General features: G+C 39.4%; 1 protein-coding gene across 13 annotated transcripts in view; it reads right to left on the minus strand.

The window, feature by feature from the left end:
- Positions 1–12737, minus strand: part of TENM3 (teneurin transmembrane protein 3) — a 2524603-nt gene that overhangs the window by 695531 nt on the left and 1816335 nt on the right. For all 13 annotated transcript variants that reach the window (XM_059909693.1, XM_059909692.1, XM_059909687.1 and 10 more), the window contains one exon: positions 1201–1281. The gene's annotated coding sequence lies outside the window, so the exon portion shown is untranslated. The remainder of the gene's footprint in view (positions 1–1200; positions 1282–12737) is intronic.

The following is a 12737-nucleotide window of genomic DNA, read 5'->3' on the forward strand; positions in this document are numbered from 1 at the left end:
AAGCAAAAAACACTCTTCTGCAAGTACTAAGTTTATGTCAACTTCAAAGGAGGAAAAAAAATAAAGGATTACTTATTTTGGATATAAAGTTAATTCAAATCTAGTAACCTGAATAGAAAATTATATCAGCAACACAACCGTAGCTATTGTCATAGACTCAAGATGTGGGCACTTAACCTCTAAACTTTTGCAATGATTTATTTTTCATCTGAAAAAAGAACAGTATATTGTCTTTGAACGGAGAGCATCAGAAAGAAATATGTACCAGTAACTCAATTTTTCTGACATAAAAATGTTGTCATTCTTACACATTTGTATTTCATAATTATTTCATAATCTAGAAAACCCTTTCTCCAAGGGCAAATTTTACTGAATTACGTATTAAAAGAGGAAACAAGCCATCGATCAAGCGAAGTCAAAGAACTCAAAGATTCAACCCATTAAGCCAAAGAGTCAGGCACTTTCTGAATGATTTACTCTAGGAAACTGGATCTTCTAGGCAAACCACTGTATATACACATCCTGGGCAGGACATTTATCAGATTTTCTGTTGTAAATTCTTTTATAGCTTTCTAGTAGAAAACGCTTTTCATTTTGAGGAAACCCTTCAGAATACAGTTTTAAATGAATCTGTTCACAAGGTTCAGAAGCTTTAAATTACTAGACCATGGTTACCATTGAGAAAACGCACTGAGCTATATCAAGGAGAGAACAAAAATAACCAGGTACAAGTTCAATTCTCTAAGGTTGCCATGTAAGTGCTGCTCAGAAAGGATTAAGACTTCCTGAGAACAAAAGAGCTTCCAAACAAATCACTGACAAAGTGGGGAAACACACATGCTCTATAATCCATTGCTTGGTCTACTCCATCCTAGTAGAAAATTCTCTCTTGTTAAAAAGCAGAGATTCTATATTTTAGGATGTTCTCATTCAGCTAATTTTTCAGAAATAAAAAAGCAGTAGAAATGCCATTGCTTTCATATTATCAGAAAGAATAAGAAAATCAGCTTAATTACACTTTTTGGAATCATTTACCTACCACTAATTCATAGAGGTTAACAGCATTAGTAATGAGCTACAAAGTACACTGCAGTTTAGCGCAAGTGTCTTATTTTGTCAAGACAAACAAGTTGTATATTTTAAGAAGACTTTTTTGTCTTATTTGGTAGGTCTGGAGACATTTTTGTTCCCGGGACTTACCTTCTCTTCTTCTTTAAAGAGGCCTTGAGTTTTCTTGCTTGCACAGAAATTCGAAATCACTTTGTCTTAGAAGAGTAGGAACTGTAAAACAAAATAAATGAAATATATAAACTGGAAAAAAGCTTGATCTGATGTTTTATATGCATAATTTCAGTTCTGAAACTCTTAAAAAACTGAGATGCATGGTAACAAGAGATTACTGCTGACTTAAAACAAACGGGAAAAAATTTTTTTTTGAATTTTTGAATTTTATTTTATTTAGTTTTTATACAGCAGGTTCTTATTAGTTACTTATTTTATACATATTAGTGTATATATGTCAATCCCAATCTCCCAATTCATGAACGGAAAAAATTCTTAATAATCATAAAAAGTCTACCCTAGCAGTGTGTTAAGCTAAACTTTATTTCATGAGTCCATCTAGAGCCTTTTTGCTTTTTTCTTCTAGTAGTAAAAGCAAGAAATTTATATGCTTATTTATCTTTGTGAAAAGTGAAATGTTTGTGAATTTATCTAAGACCTGCCACCTTTCTGTCTTGTTTAAAGCCCCTCCCACTCAGTCCCTGTTGCTAATTCCGATTACACATGATGATAATTAGATTAAGGGTAGGACAAACTTTAGGCCACACTGTATTCCCAGAGCCCACGATTATGTTTACTACTGTGTGAATTTACAAATACTTGTTTCTGGTTCTGTTGAAGGGAAAAAATGCATGTGTCCCTCGTTTTTTCATTTTACTTAGTCTTTCATTTTACTCAAGAATTTGTGGAGGAGGTGAGGATACTTCCTAGTACTTTTTTTTACCATAATCATGTCCGCCACATTCATCTATCCTAGGCTCGCTATCTCTCTGTGTAATACGTGTATATTCATATGGGTAGATCTCTCTCTCTCTCTCTCTCTCTCTATATGGTATCATTCATGTTTGTCTTATCTCTCACATGAATTCATCTGATCTTTTCACACAGTGGGTACTTGATATATGACACAGATACAATATATATGTCCTCTGTATTTTCATTTTCTATTGAGTTAGAATTAACATACACTATTATAGTAGTGTCAGGTGTACAACACAGTGATTCAGTAAAAACCCTCGTGCTCCTTCAGGCTGAGTGCTGGGTGTCTAAGAATGCCACTCGGCCACAGGGCTACTGCTGCATAGCCAATAACGGCTATAGATGAGTCCAAATGAAGGGAGATTTCTACAGAATATCAAGGGGGAGGGGGGAGTGATGAGACATCTTGAAATTGGAAATGGTTTCTTGAGCAGAGAAAAGTTATTCAACTCTGGTATGTAGTGATCTATGCCCACGGATCAGTATTCCTTTATTGAAAGAAAAAATAAAATAAAATCATCTTTTAACCAAGAAAACAGGATTCTAACATCTCATGGAATCTGTGTGGGGGCCACTGTGCACTGGAGAGCAGACGAGCAGTGAAGTAAAGGCTCTGGCTCTGTAGCACAGGGGACTTCAACTACAGTCCTCTGCTCTACCAGCTGAGCTACCGAAGGGACCAGGGGACTTGGAATGGCTCCTGGAAACCCAAGGTTTTGAGGAAGTCTTCCAGGGTTCCTCGAAAGTTGGATTTGAATTTCATCTTTTAAAATGCATACTGCAGTTTCTTGCAGATATTCAAGAAGTTTATAGCTCTGCTTTGGTCTTGAACGCTAGACTCTGTGGATCTTTCCATATGTAATTGTTGATGGGTGAGCCCCACTATAGCACCTATGTTTCAGGTTCAGGGAAGGCCCAGGCTGGGCTCGGGCCTCTGGCTCTGGCACTAACCCTCCACGCTCTCACAGCACCTTTAGGGTTGTTAACGTTTGGTGTTACTTGTCCTATTCACATTTATAAGATGCTGAAAGGGCAGGTTCTGAAACCCAATTCCTGTGGATGAACCCCAGCTTTGCTACAAAACTGCCATGTCTGTGTAACCTTGAGTGAGACACTCGATCTCTCTGTGCCTTAATTACATCTTTAAAATGGGGAGAAAATGAAACCTTCCATGCATTTATCGAGATAGAGTGAGTTAATATCCATAAACACTTAGAGTGCTAGCTAATATTTTAAAATGCTGTTTAATTCTTAATTATAATTATTATTAATATTTATACATTAAAATAGTTTTTTCCTAATCAGATGCAATCATTGTTTTTAAGAGTAGGAACAGAATCTTCACGGTAGTGGGATATTTTAAATGGATATTTCTCAAGGGATGTTTAGATTGATTGGATTCATAATGAAAACAGTCACATTCTTCTAGAACTAACTTTTCAATTAATATCAACCATCCTGAAACAACAAACTGAAGGAGGAGGGAACAACTGTTGAAAACGCTCATGTAAAATCAGGTAAAGCAGAGAAAGTGTAGTGATAATTGTCTGTCCTTAGGTTTCATCCTGTAGGGTGATTAAAATGATCATAAATCCTCAGTGTCTTTCTGTAGTGAATATATCCTCTACTCCCCACCAAGTTTCAATTTTATCTTGAAACAAAGCATAGTAAGGAAAACAATAAGATGCAGATTCTTTCTGTATAAATTGATTAGCTTGGAGGAGAGACCTTCAGGATGGCGGAGGAGTGAGACGCGGAGATCACCTTCCTCCCCACAAATGTATCAGAAATACATCTACACGTGGAACTGCTCCTACAGAACACCCACTGAACGCTGGCAGAAGACCTCAGACCTCCCAAAAGGCAAGAAACTCCCCACAAGAAACTTGCCCTACCTGGGGAGGGCAAAAGAAAAAAGAAATAACAGAGACAAAAGAATAGGGACGGGACCTGCACTAGTGGGAGGGAGCCGTGAAGGAGGAAAGGTGTCCACACACTAGGATCCCCTTCGCGGGCAGAGACTGCGGGTGGCGGAGGGGGGAGCTTTGGAGCCACGGAGGAGAGCGCAGCCACAGGGGTGCGGAGGGCAAAGCGGAGAGGTTCCCGCATGGAGGCTCGGCGCCAACCAGCACTCACCAGCCCGAGAGGCTTGTCTGCTCCCCCACCGGGGTGGGCGGGGCTGGGAGCTGAGGCTCGGGCTGCGGTCGGATCGCAGGGAGAGGACTGGGGTTGGCGGCGTGAACACAGCCTGAAGGGGCTAGAGCGCCACGGCGAGCCGGGAGGGAGTCCGGGAAAAGGTCTGCAGCTGCCGAAGAGGCAAGAGACTTTTTCTTACCTCTTTGTTTCGCGGTGCGCGAGGAGAGGGGATTCAGAGCGCCGCCTAAACGAGCTCCAGAGACGGGCGCGAGCCGCGGCCATCAGCGCGGACCCCAGAGACAGGCAGGAGACGCTAAGGCTGCTGCTGCCGCCACCAAGAAGCCTGTGTGCAAGCACAGGTCACTCTCCACACCGCCCCTCCCAGGAGCCTGTGCAGCCGCCACTGCCAGGCTCCCGTGATCCAGGGACAACTTCCCCGGGAGAACGCACGGCGCGCCTCACGCTGCTGCAACGTCACGACGCCTCTGACGCCGCAGGCTCGCCCCGCCTCCTCCGTACCCCTCCCTCCCCGCGGCCTGAGTGAGCCAGAGCCCCCGAAGCAGCTGCTCCTTTAACCCCGTCCTGTCTGGGCGGGAACAGACGCCCTCAGGCGACCTACACGCAGAGGCGGGGCCAAATCCAAAGCTGAACCCCGGGAGCTGTGCGAACAAAGAAGAGAAAGGGAAATCTCTCCCAGCAGCCTCAGGAGCAGCGGATTAAAGCTTCACAGTCAACCTGATGTGCCTGCATCTGTTGAATACCTGAATAGACAACGAATCATCCGAAATTGAGGAGGGGGACTTTGGGAGCAACGATATATATATTGTTTTCCCTTTTTCTCTTTTTGTGAGTGTGTATGCTTCTGTGTGTGATTTTGTCTGTATAGCTTTGCGTTCACCATTTGCCCTAGGGTTCTGTCTTTTTTCTGATTTTTAGTATAGTTTTTAGCACTTATTATAATTGGAGGATTTGTTTGTTGGTTTGGTTGCTTTCTTCTTTCTTTCTTTTATTTTTTCTTTTAATAACTATATTTTATTTTATTTTATTTTTCTTTCTTTCATTCTTTTTTCCTCCCTTTTCTTCTGAGCCATGTGGCTGACAGGGTCTTGGTGCTCCGACCATGTGTCAGGCCTGAGCCTCTGAGGTGGCAGAGCCAAGTTCAGGACATTGGTCCACCACAGAACTCCTGGCTGCACATAATATCAAATGGCAGAAGCTCTCCCAGAGATCTCCATCTCAACGCTAAGATGCAGCTCCACTCGACAACCAGCAAGCCCCAGTGCAGGACACCCTATGCCAAACAACTAGCAAGACAGGAACACAGCCCCATCCATTAGCACAGAGGCTGCCTAAAATCATAATAAGGTCACAGACACCCCAAAACACACCACTGGACGCGGCCCTGCCCACCAGAAACACAAGATCCAGCCTCATCCACCAGAACACAGGCACCAGGCCCCTCCACCGGGAAGCCTACACAAGCCACTGAAGCCACCTTAGCCACTGGGGGCAGACACCAAAAACAATGGGAACTACGAACCTGCAGCCTGAAGAAAGGAGACCACAAACACAGAAAGTTAAACAAAATGAGAAGACAGAGAAATATGCAGCAGATGAAGGAGCAAGGTAAAAACCCACCAGACCAAACAAATGAAGAGGAAATAGGCAGTCTACCTGAAAAAGAATTCAGAATAATGATAGTACAGATGATCCAAAATTTTGGAAATAGAATGAAGAAAATACAAGAAACGTTTAACAAGGACCTAGAAGAACTAAAGAGCAAAAAACAAGATGAACAATACAATAAATGAAATTAAATGACAATAAATTAAATTAATTTTATTCTATTAAATTAACACAATAATCTCTTCAATAAATGAAGAGATTATAGTTGAAAACTTCCCTAATATGGGAAAGGAAATAGTCAATCAAGTCCAGGAAGCACAGAGAGGCCCATACAGGATAAATCCAAGGAGAAACATGCCAAGACACATATTAATCAAAGTATCAAAAATTAAATATGAAGAAAAATTATTAAAAGCAGCAAGGGAAAAACAACAAATAACATACAAGGGATTTCCCATAAGGTTAACAGCTGATCTTTCAGCAGAAACTGCAAGCCAGAAGGGAGTGGCAGGACATATTTAAAGTGATGAAAGGGAAAAACCTACAACCAAGATTACTCTACCTAGCAAGCACCTCATTCAGATTTGACAGAGAAATTAAAACCTTTACAGACAAGCAAAAGCTAAGAGAATTCAGCACCACCAAACCAGCTTTATAGCAAATGCTAAAGGAACTTCTCTAGGCAGGAAACAAAAGAGAAGGAAAAGATCTACAGAAACAAACCCAAAACAATTAAGAAAATGGTAATAGGAACATACATATCGATAACTACCTTAAGTGTAAATGGATTAAGTGCTCCAACCAAAAGACACAGACTGGCTGAATGGATACAAAAACAGGACCAGTATATATGCTGTCTACAAGAGACCCACTTCAGACCTAGGGACACAAACAGTCTGAAAGTGAGGGGATGGAAAAAGATATTCCATGCAAATGGACATCAAAAGAAAGCTGGAGTAGCAATTCTCATATTAGACAAAATAGACTTTAAGATAAAGAGTATTACAAGAGACAAAGAAGGACACTACATAGTGATCAAGGGATCAGTCCAAGAAAAAGATATAACAATTGTAACTATTTATGCACCCAACATAGGAACACCTCAATACATAAGGCAAGTGCTAACAGCCATAAAAGGGGAAATAGACAGTAACACAATCATAGTAGGGGACTTTAACACCCCACTTTCACCAATGGACAGATCATCCAAAATGAAAATAAATAAGGAAACACAAGCTTTAAATGAGACATTAAACAAGAGGGACTTAATAGATATTTATAGGACATTCCATTCAAAAACAACAGAATACACTTTCTTCGCAAGTGCTCATGGAACATTCTCCAGGATACATCATATCTTGGGTCACAAATCAAGCCTTGGTAAATTTAAGAAAATTGAAATCGTATTAAGTATCTTTTCCAACAACAATGCTATGAGACTACATATCAATTACAGGAAAAAAACTGTAAAAAATTCAAACACATGGAGGCTAAACAATACACCACTAAATAACCAAGAAATCACTGAAGAAATCAAAGAGGAAATCAAAAAATACCTAGAAACAAATGACAATGAAAACACGATGACTCGAAACCTATGGGATGCAGCAAAAGCAGTTCTAAGAGGGAAGTTTATAGCAATACAATCCTACCTCAAGAAACAAGAAACACCTCAAATAAACAACCTCACCTTACACCTAAAGCAATTAGAGAAAGAAGAACAAAAAAACCACAAAGTTAGCAGAGGGAAAGAAATCATAAAGATCAGATCAGAAATAAATGAAAAAGAAATGAAGGAAAACAGAGCAAAGATCAATAAATCTAGAAGCTGGTTATCTGAGAAGATAAACAAAATTGATAAACCTTTAGCCAGACTCATCAAGAAAAAAAGAGAGAAGACTCAAATCAATAGAATTATAAATGAAAAAGGAAAAGTAACAACTGACACTGCAGAAGTACAAAGGATCATGAAAGATTACTACAAGCAACTATATGCCAATAAAATGGACAACCTGGAAGAAATGGACAAATTCTTAGAAAAGCACAACCTTCTGAGACTGAACCAGGAAAAAACAGAAAATATAAACAGACCGATCACAAGCACTGAAATTGAGACTGTGATTAAAAATCTTCCAACAAACAAAAGCCCAGGACCAGATGGCTTCACAGGTGAATTCTATCAAACATTTTGAGAAGAGCTAATACCTATCCTTCTCAAGCTCTTCCAAAATATAGCAGAGGGAGGAACACTCCCAAACTCATTCTACAAGGCCACCATCACCCTGATACCAAAACCAGACAAAGATGTCACAAAGAAAGAAAACTACAGGCCAATATCACTGACGAACATAGATGCAAAAATCCTCAACAAAATACTAGCGAACAGAATCCAACAGCACATTAAAAGGATCATACATTACGATTAAGTGGGGTTTATCCCAGGAATGCAAGGATTCTTCAATATATGCAAATCCATCAATGTGATACACCATATTAACAAATTGAAGGAGAAAAACCATATGATCATTTCAACAGACACAGAAAAAGCTTTTGACAAAATTTAACACCCATTTATGATAAAAACCCTCGAGAAAGTAGGCATAGAGGGAACTTATCTCAACATAATAAAGGCCATATATGACAAACCCACAGCCAACATCATTCTTAATGGTGATAAACTGAAACCATTTCCTCTAAGATCAGGAACAAGACAAGGTTGCCCACTCTCACCACTATTAGTCAACATAGTTTTGGAAGTTTTAGCCACAGCAATCAGAGACGAAAAAGAAATAAAAGGAATCCAAATCGGAAAAGAAGAAGTAAAGCTGTCACTGTTTGCAGATGACATGATACTATACATAGAGAATCCTAAAGATGCTACCAGAAAACTACTAGAGCTTATCAATGATTTTGGTAAAGTAGCAGGATACAAAATTAATGCACAGAAATCTCTTGCATTCCTATACACTAATGATGAAAAATCTGAAAGAGAAATTAAGGAAACACTCCCATTTACCATTGCAACAAAAAGAACTAAATACCTAGGAATAAACTTACCTAAGGAGACAAAACACCTGTATGCAGAAAACTATAAGACACTGAAGAAAGAAATTAAAGATGATACAAACAGATGGAGAGATATACCACATTCTTGGATTGGAAGAATCAACATTGTGAAAATGACTATACTACCCAAAGCAATCTATAGATTCAATGCAATCCCTATTAAACTACCAATGGCATTTTTCACAGAACTAGAACAAAAAATTTCACAATTTGTATGGAAACACAAAAGACCCCGAATAGCCAAAGCAATCTTGAGAAAGAAAAACGGAGCTGGAGGAATCAGGCTCCCAGACTTCAGACTATACTACAAAGCTACAGTAATCAAGACAGTATGGTACTGGCACAAAAACAGACATATAGATCAATGGAACAGGATAGAAAGCCCAGAAATAAACCCACACACATATGGTCACCGTATTTTTAATAAAGGAGGCAAGAATATACAATGGAGAAAAAACACCCTCTTCAATAAGTGGTGCTGGGAAAACTGATCAGCTATATGTAAAAGAATGAAATTAGGACACTCCCTAACACCATACACAAAAATAAACTCAACATTGATTAAAGACCTAAATGTAAGGCCAGACACTATAAAACTCTTAGAGAAAAACATAGGCAGAACACTCTATGACATAAGTCACAGCAAGATCCTTTTTGACCCACCTCCTAGAGAAACGGAAATAAAAACAAAAATAAACAAATGGGACCTAATGAGACTTAAAAGCTTTTGCCCAGCAAAGGAAAACATAAACAAGCTGAAAATACAGCCCTCAGAATGGGAGGAAATATTTGCAACTGAAGCAACTGACAAAGGATTAATCTCCAAAATTTACAAACAGCTCATGCAGCTCAATATCAAATAAACAAACAACCCAATCCAAAAACGAGCAGAAGACCTAAATAGACATTTCTCTAAAGAAGATATACAGATTGCCAACAAACACATGAAAGGATGCTCAACATCACTAGTCATTAGAGAAATGCAAATCAAAACTACAATGAGATATCATCTCACACCAGTCAGAATGGCCATCATCAAAAAATCTACAAACAATAAATGCTGGAGAGGGTGTGGAGAAAAGGGAACCATCTTGCACTGTTGGTGGGAATGTAAATTGATACAGCCTCTATGGAGAACGGTATGGAGGTTCCTTAAAAAACTAAAAATAGAACTACCATACGACCCAGCAATCCCACTCCTGGGCATATACCCTGAGAAAACCATCATTCAAAAAGAGTCAAGTAACACATGTTCACTGCAGCTCTATTTACAATAGCCAGGTCATGGAAGCAACCTAAGTGTCCACTGACAGATGAATGGATAATGAAGATGTGGCACATATATACAATGGAATATTACTCAGCCATATAAAGAAACGAAATTGAGTTATTTGTAGTGAGGTGGAGGGACCTAGAGTCTGCCATACAGAGTGAAGTAAGTCAGAAAGAGAAAAATAAATACCATACTCTAACACATATATATGGAATCTAAAAAAACAAAATGGTTTGAAGAACTTAAGGGCAGGACAGGAATAAAGATGCAGACGTAGAGTATGGACTTGAGGACACAGGGAGGGGGAAGGGTAAGCTGGGACGAAGTGAGAGAGTGGCATGGACATATATACACTACCAAATGTAAAATAGATAGCTAGTAGGAAGCAGCCGTATAGCACAGGGAGATCAGCTCGGTGCTTTGTGTCCACCTAGAGGGGTGGGATAGGGAGGGGGTGAGGGAGATGCAAGAGGGAGACGATATGGGGATACATATATACATATTGCTGATTCACTTTGTTATACAGCAGAAACTAACACAACGTTGTAGAGCAATTACACTCCAATAAAGATGTTAAGAAAAATTGATTAGCTTAACACCATAGGAAAAAAAATGTACACCAACAAGATTTAAATATGCCAATGAAAATAGAGAAATAACATCATTCAAGGAAAGTTACTGCCTCGCTCTCGAGGCGGCAGGTGACTCCTGCAGAAAAATTATTAAACCCAGTTCTGCTGATACCAGGCAATTACCTACTTTGAAAATACAAGTGGTATAAACGTTTGGTAATATAGTCTGGAGAAGAATCTAAAGCTGTATTTTAAAGTTTGGAGATGAAGATGATTTGAATTATTTACAATTCAACAGAATCAGAGTATAGATAGATAGAACCCTATTATCTTTAATTTTGTTTTTATAGCCTCGTATTACACATAAATATTAGAAAGATTCTTTATGAAAATACAGAACATTCAAGAGGAGGAGACATTTTAGGAGATGAGGGTGGTTTTTAACACAAAAGAAATAAGCTGAGAACAATACAGTCAGGTCTGTGGACTGTCAAAACCATTTCAAAAAGCAAATTGAGCTTGTTACAGAGAATCTCAGCAAGAAAAATTAGTTCAATAAACTTATGGCTGAGAAATATCTAAGTAATTTTGTTCTAATCAGCAAAATTAATAGCATGTTTTTGGTGTCTCACTTGCCATTTTAATATTAGAAACATATGAAAAAAGCAAGAGTGGTGGCTTCTATACATAGTACTTTGAAAATTCATTCAAGTGGTCTTTGCGTTATGGGAAGATAAAACTAGCTAACTGGATCAGCTTCTTAGTTATATGTACGTTGGTTTGTTCAGCAAATATGATTGGGTATGTATTAGGTGTCAGGCACTGTTTTAGGTTTTACGGATAAAGGTGAGCAAAGGCAGAATCAGCCTTTGTCCTCATGTACCTGGGGCAGGTACTAAACAAATTATCACACAAGCATAGCTGTATACATAGCACAATGGTAAGTACTGCAAGACCACACAGCAGAAAGACCTGAGAGGCCTAGAAAAGGCCCTTTGAGGAAGATGGTAGGATTTACCCGGGCCAGTGGGGGAGGCGTGAGAAGTGGGAGTGGAGAATATTGCAGACTGAGGGAATAGCTTATCCAGAGGCCCTATGATAGAAGGGAGAATGGTGAGCTTGAAGACCTGAGCGAGACCAGTTTTGGGGGCTCAGGGCCCTGGGCGTGGGCTCTGGTGGTGCAGAGGAGGTTGGGTGGTCAAGAAGGGGCCAGCCTTGACAGTGCATGGTGGGGTGCATTAAGGATTTTAATTGTTATTCCGAGGCCAATGGAAAGCTTCAAAGGGATTCAAGCAGGAGACACGTGGTCACGTTTGCGTGTTGAACTGGTACTGTGACCACAGCTTGGAGACTCACTGGGAACTATGTCAACAACCACAGAAGAAGCAAGAGAAAAGTCACAGTGAGAGACACCCATGCGGCTGAAGAACAGTCAAAGGATTTGGGTGAGATTTAGGAGGTAAGATAACGGTACTAGTCAGCAGAAAATGTCATACTCATGTTTAATACACAGAATGTTTCAGAGCTCTGCAAATTCTACTACTTGTGAGTTCCAGAATTCAGGTTCTCATAAATTCTAAAGTTTCAGAAAAGATTCAAGTCTGCTGCCTGTCCTGAGGGCCTTTTAGTATTAAAATGGCAAGCGAGACCAAAATACGCTATTGATTTTGCTGATCAAAATAACATGACTTACATACTTCTCAGTCACGACTTCATTAAACTAATTTATTAATCTTGCTGTTATTTTTGATAACAAGCTCTATCTGCTCATTTGAGTTGCTGTTACCTCACTTTCAATTTTATGTAAAGCAGCAATAATGCAATTTAAACTTTGGAACTCGACGTGCAAAATGAAACAATTTAAATAACAAACTTTGAGTTATTTCTGAAAGAAACAAATCTTCAGGTCTTGCGATAGTTGAGACTTTGGAAAATGTCATTGTAGGCTGTCTCATGATGTCACAAGATGTATTTGAAAGGTGTTTTCTGCCAAACGATGACGTTAAAATTCAAACTGTGTGGGG

This window comes from Balaenoptera ricei, chromosome 21 (genome assembly GCF_028023285.1).
Source record: "Balaenoptera ricei isolate mBalRic1 chromosome 21, mBalRic1.hap2, whole genome shotgun sequence".
NCBI classification, from domain to species: Eukaryota; Metazoa; Chordata; class Mammalia; order Artiodactyla; family Balaenopteridae; genus Balaenoptera; species Balaenoptera ricei.